The 5,730-nt window shown below is 32.4% G+C and overlaps 1 long non-coding RNA gene across 1 annotated transcript; it reads right to left on the minus strand.

Annotated features, from left to right (window-relative positions):
• Window positions 1–2,104: 2,104 nt before the first annotated feature.
• LOC141595475 (uncharacterized) lies at window positions 2,105–4,017 on the minus strand. The gene is made up of 3 exons (XR_012522272.1): window positions 3,809–4,017; window positions 3,582–3,639; window positions 2,105–2,923 (listed from the first exon to the last, which is right to left on the minus strand). It is a non-coding gene; the product is annotated as an uncharacterized LOC141595475 (long non-coding RNA).
• Window positions 4,018–5,730: the final 1,713 nt, after the last annotated feature.

Genomic DNA, 5,730 nt, shown 5'->3' on the forward strand with positions numbered 1-5,730 from the left:
GGCGCCACTGGCTGGGTGACAGACGCAGCAGTCACAACAGGTGCCTGAACACGCTTCTTCCTGTAAACCCTCTCTGGTTGTTGACCCATACGACATTTATCCTTCGTGTGCCCTATGCGCCTACAAGCCAGACAGAAGTGAGGGATCCATTCATACTCTATTTTCTGTGTCACACGTCCCCGATATGGAGTCTTAAACGACACAGAGGTAGGCAGTTCCTTAGAAATATCAACTTCAATGAGAACCCTGGCAAAGGCTAGCTTACTCTTGTTAGTCGTGTATTCATCAGCACACAGAGGAGTACCAACATAACTCGCAACTTTACTCAACCCCTTATTAGACCAGAAACAAGGGTCGAGGTTAGGGAAGAGAACCCAGATGGGCATGGTTGTCACAGCGTGCAACTCTTCAGCAACCGTGGGACTCCAGTGTTTCAGGATGAGGGGAAATCCGTTCATGTTCCAAGAGTCATTGATTATTTTAGTACAATCCTCTTCACTTTCAAACCTAAAATAGAACCAACCTTTTGAGAAATACAGGATTTCAGGAGCAGATACATGATTCCAGGACTTAGCAATCAAAGACTCCATATGAGCGAGAGTTGTTTGACGTCCCAGAACTGTACCCACCAGCGTATTCCTCCAGTATTCCACTTCTCCTGCAATATCCTCTTCCACAATTTCAATTTCCGAAGTAGGTTTAACAAATTCAAGTGGCATACCCTTACTCGAAGCATTGAACAATTGATTAAAACTCTTTTGTCCCTCGTTTGTATTCCCAGTAGCAGTTTCCTTCCTCCCGGAGACCGTGGTAGCCGCCGACGTAGACGCCTGAAATAGTCCCGCAAAAGTCGCCTTTTCTGGTATCGCTCTAGGCGATGCTGATTCCGAATCTTCCATATCAACAGCTTCCTTGACCGCCGATGATCTCGTAACCCGAGGTTGCAACGGTGGTCGGCCCCTCCGGCCTCGCACCATGGCGAATTACTCAAAAGAGTTGAAGTGCACCACTTCTAAATCGCTTGATTTCAGAGAATTTTAGAGAGAGAAATTAGAGAGAGAGCCGGATCTATTATTATTATTATTATTATTATTATTATTATTATTATTATTATTATTATTATTATTATTATTATTATTATTATTATTATTATTATTATTATTATTATTATTATTATTACTAGATTTCATGCCCGTGCGTTGCACGGGTAACTAAATAGTGTCTTGTTTTCAAACGAGGTTACGAAAAATTAGGTGTAATGTTTTTAATTTAGATGGTCAAGTCATTATTATGTGATATTCATGTCCAAGTTACAAAACTATTACTCCCTATGGGTTTATCTACCTACCGATATAGAAAGATAAATAGTAGGTAACCTTGATAAAATATAATCAACATATTTGAACAAAATGTCTCACTAACAAATCTCGTATGTAATTATAAGAATAATGATCTTTTAATTTGATTTAGTTTACTATTTAATTAGAGGAATGATAATATTTTGGATAACTACTAAAAAAATAATTATGGAGCAACTTGAAATCTTGAATCCTACTATGTATCAACATGCAATACGAAGTATATCTCCTTATTTTATATATATATATATATATATATATATATATATTTATATATTAGTTTAATACCCGTGCAGAATGCACGAGCATATATAATTTCATTCTTAAGATTCTTGCTAGAAGTAATATTGAAAGAGTTTATGTAAATAATTTGACGTAAAGTATTTGCATAGCGATTTTAGCCTAATTAGAATTTTAAAAATTACAATTTTAATGCGTCAAGGCTATATTCATTACCAAGATAACGCCACTGTAAAGGGGTTGAAATGTTGAATAATCATTTTTTTCCAAGGATTAAAAACTTAGATTGATATATAAATCAGCAATATGGATGTCGTTCGGGCATAGTGAGTGCGGGTGAAGGTACCCTTACATGTATTAATCAACTAAAACGCATGGCCGCATCCTCCCCACCACTCGTAGTGAGTGAGATATTGGTACCCACACCCACCTCATAGCTCACCAAATCACCCCCAACACCTGCTCTAGCAGGAATGGGTACAGGATTACATGAGATACTTCCGTTACTCAACCTAACGAAATCTATAGTAACCATTAAATTACTGGTAAAAATACAAATTAAATCAATTTCCTGAAGAAGTAACCAAAAGTTATACGTTACAATGAAATATTTTAGTAACCAATGCGTGCGTAAAAACATAGACCACGTTTGACAATTGGCATAAGTATCTATCATCATTCATTCGCAACTTATTCTCAAAGACTTCTAGGATTCCTTGCACTGCTTATTATAGCTTGAGCATAGAGCTAGTCATTTTGTTCTTGGTTGCTGTTTCTTGACTCACATGCCACCTGGTCTTGAAGAGTTATGTTCTCTTCATAAGCTACCCTACTTTATAGTGAATGGGTAATTTACCTCAAAGAATTATGTGCAATTGCGCCACTGCCCAGCTACTTCATAGTAAATGGAATACATGGAAATAAGTCTAAATTGGTATTCAGTCATCACTACCACCATAGACAGCAGCATTTTTTGCAGCGACATTTTTCCATCACTCCAAAAACTTGAACTGGTAGGTATGGGTAATCTGAAAGGATGGTGGAAAGGAATAGAAGCAACAGATTGCACAGATAAAAACATATTGCATCAGTCATGTCAAATTGAGCCTCTATCACAGTCATTTTCTGCTCTAGGAAAATTATGAAAAGAAGTTTGTCCGAATCTTGCATCCTTTCTTCTTTCCGTTACCGTCAAGGAATTAGACCTAAGAAATGTCAACAAAGACCTCACTATGTTGAAGAAATTTTCAAGCTCCACAATAATTGGTGATGTTGGGTCGTCATTATTGCCCATATCTGAGTGTATGTAGTTCGAGGCTGAAGATCTTCAGCGTAGATGACAACACAATAGAAATGAGACATCAAGTCGATCAATCAGTATAGAGCATCAATTAAACTTCAATAGAAGTTCATGCAGAGATAGTGGTACTTGTTCCGTTTGATTGTTTATTTGTCTTAAAATACTTCAAAGTTTCTTGTATACGCTTCTCTAATTTAAGATGTCCCATATCAGTTAATCCTAGAAAGATATTGAGTAGTAGTAGTAGTAGATAGTGCCTAGAACATCACAATTGTAGCACAATTGAGATGCACTAACAAGCGGTTTATTTTCGCTTGTAGAGCTACCGATTGATGAGTACAGAACATTGCTACAAATTGATATTCCATATTACAAATGGTAGTTCTAAAGTTTAGGTTAAAATACCATTTTACTTATGATTTCATTTGCAAAACAGCAATGACACAAATGTCATATAATCTTTGTCGGGCATATTTCCTTCCCGAAGACGTAAATCAGTGGCGTAGCCTAAATCTGTTTAAGCATTTGATTCTCCACATTTTACAAACACAACGAAAATACGAAATTGAATTTAAAAACTTAATAAAAAGATAAACAATCACATAATCTTTCTAAAAGATTCGATAAGATAAGATGTAACCAAAATGACCCAAGAAACTTTTTGTGTAATTGAAAATACTCACCAAACATCCCATCTTTGACAGCTTAGTTCATCTCCGCTAGTAGCTCCCTATAATGGTCCTATAAACATATGTAAAAAAAAATATTGAAAACAAACATTAAATACCTAAAAATTACATAGGAGACATAGGATGAAAGGCAACATAAGATTCAAAAAAGGTTGTCTAGCCTGTCAAGGAATAATTTTCAATAGTTTTTAATGACATTTTTACAAATCAATATGACTTACATATTACACAACACCATCGATTGATGATGATCATAGAGAACAACCTACTTTGAGCAACATATTCATGATAAAATCCCCCATAATTTTTCAATTACTTCTCCAAAACTATCAAAAATAAGGAAAAACTTTTTTTTTATCGATTATATTTAGGCGGCAGTATAGGGTTTGAAATTTAATGAAAAAATTAATGGAGTTGGAATTACAGGGATGAAGGAGATGAATAAGTTATGTAGAAAATATGTAGGGTTGAGGGGTATGTAGGCGAGAAAAGATGGCCTATTTTTGTGCTAAATTTGTTATGCGCAGTGAGCGGGAAAAAAATATGTATATGATTTCTGTTTTATTATTTAGTATATATATATATATATATATATATATATATATATATATATATATATATATATATATATATATATATATAGCAAAGTTCTTCTAAGTCCCTTTTTTTTTTGAGTCCATAAGTCCCTCCCACAACCCTTGGATCATGCATGGTGGAAGGTTGAGATTGAAAGCAAAAAATACACTTAACACTAATGAATTCACTTCTCTCTCTAGTTTTAATAATACATTCACTAATTCATTATCATACACAATTAACACCATATTTTGTCTTATACTTCAAAGTTTATGAAAATTTTGTTAACATTTTTCCTGTTTCGGTTTTTTTCGTTTTTTTTTTTCGAGACAAGTTTTCGACTGTTTCATTTTTTTCGTTTTTTTTTTCGGGACAAGTTTTCGACATTTTAGAATTTTCCGAGTGTAATTCTAACAGCAAAAAGTGTAATTTTAAGAAATATTTTCGAGAATTTAGCGTTTTACAAGTTTAACTTCAATCTTTTCCGAGTGATTTTAACGAATAATATTTTGAATTTTTGTCATTTTATCACAAGTTATTGTAATTTAGCATTTTACAAGTGTTATTTTAATGACAAAAAGTGTTATTTTAGTCCAGGTAAGTATAATTTCAGTCCAATGAGATTGTTATTTTTAGTCAAGGAGAATGTAATTTTAGTCCAGAAAAGTGTAATTTTAGTCCAGAAAAGTATAATTTCAGTCCACAGTCCATAGTCCATTGAGAGTGTAACATTAGTCCAATGAGAATATGAGAATATGACCAAGTCCATTAAGAGTGTAACATTAGTCCAATAGAGGTAAATGTAATTCTAACAGAAAAAAGTGTAATTCTAACAACAAAAAGTGTAATTCTAACAACAAAAAGTGTAATTTAAACAGAAAAAAGTGTAATTTTAATGAAGAAAAGTGTAATTCTAACAGAAAAAAGTGTAATTTTAATGAAAAAAAGTGTAATTCTAACAACAACAAAAAGTGTAATTTTAGGAGATAAAGTGTAATTTAAATAGAAAAAAGTGTAATTCTAACAGAAAAAAGTGTAATTTTAATGAAAAAAAGTGTAATTTTAACAGTAAAAAGTGTAATTCTAACAACAAAAAGTATAATTTTAGGAGAAAAAGTGTAATTTTAGCCGAAAAATGTATAATTTTAAGCTAAAAAAGTGTAGTTCTAACAACAAAAAGTGTAATTTTAGCCAAAAAAAGTGTTATTCTAGCAGAAAAAAGTATAATTTTAACAGAAAAAAGTATAATTTTAATGAAGAAAAGTGTAATTTTAAACAGAAAAAAGTGTAATTCTAACAACAAAAAGTGTAATTTTAGCCAGAAAAAGTGTTATACTAGTATAAAAAGTATAATTTTAACGAGAAAAAGTGTAATTCTAATGAATAAAAGTCTAATTTTAATGGAGAAAAATGTAACTTTAATAATGGAGACAAATGTAATTTTAACAGAAAAAAGTGTAATTTTAAGGAAGAAAAGTGTAACTTTAGATCAATAGGTTTAACTTAAATCTAAAATTTTAAAAATAATGAAAAAAAAAACAACACCTAGGACACCACCAATATATAT

This window comes from Silene latifolia, chromosome 8 (genome assembly GCF_048544455.1).
Source record: "Silene latifolia isolate original U9 population chromosome 8, ASM4854445v1, whole genome shotgun sequence".
Taxonomy (NCBI): domain Eukaryota; kingdom Viridiplantae; phylum Streptophyta; class Magnoliopsida; order Caryophyllales; family Caryophyllaceae; genus Silene; species Silene latifolia.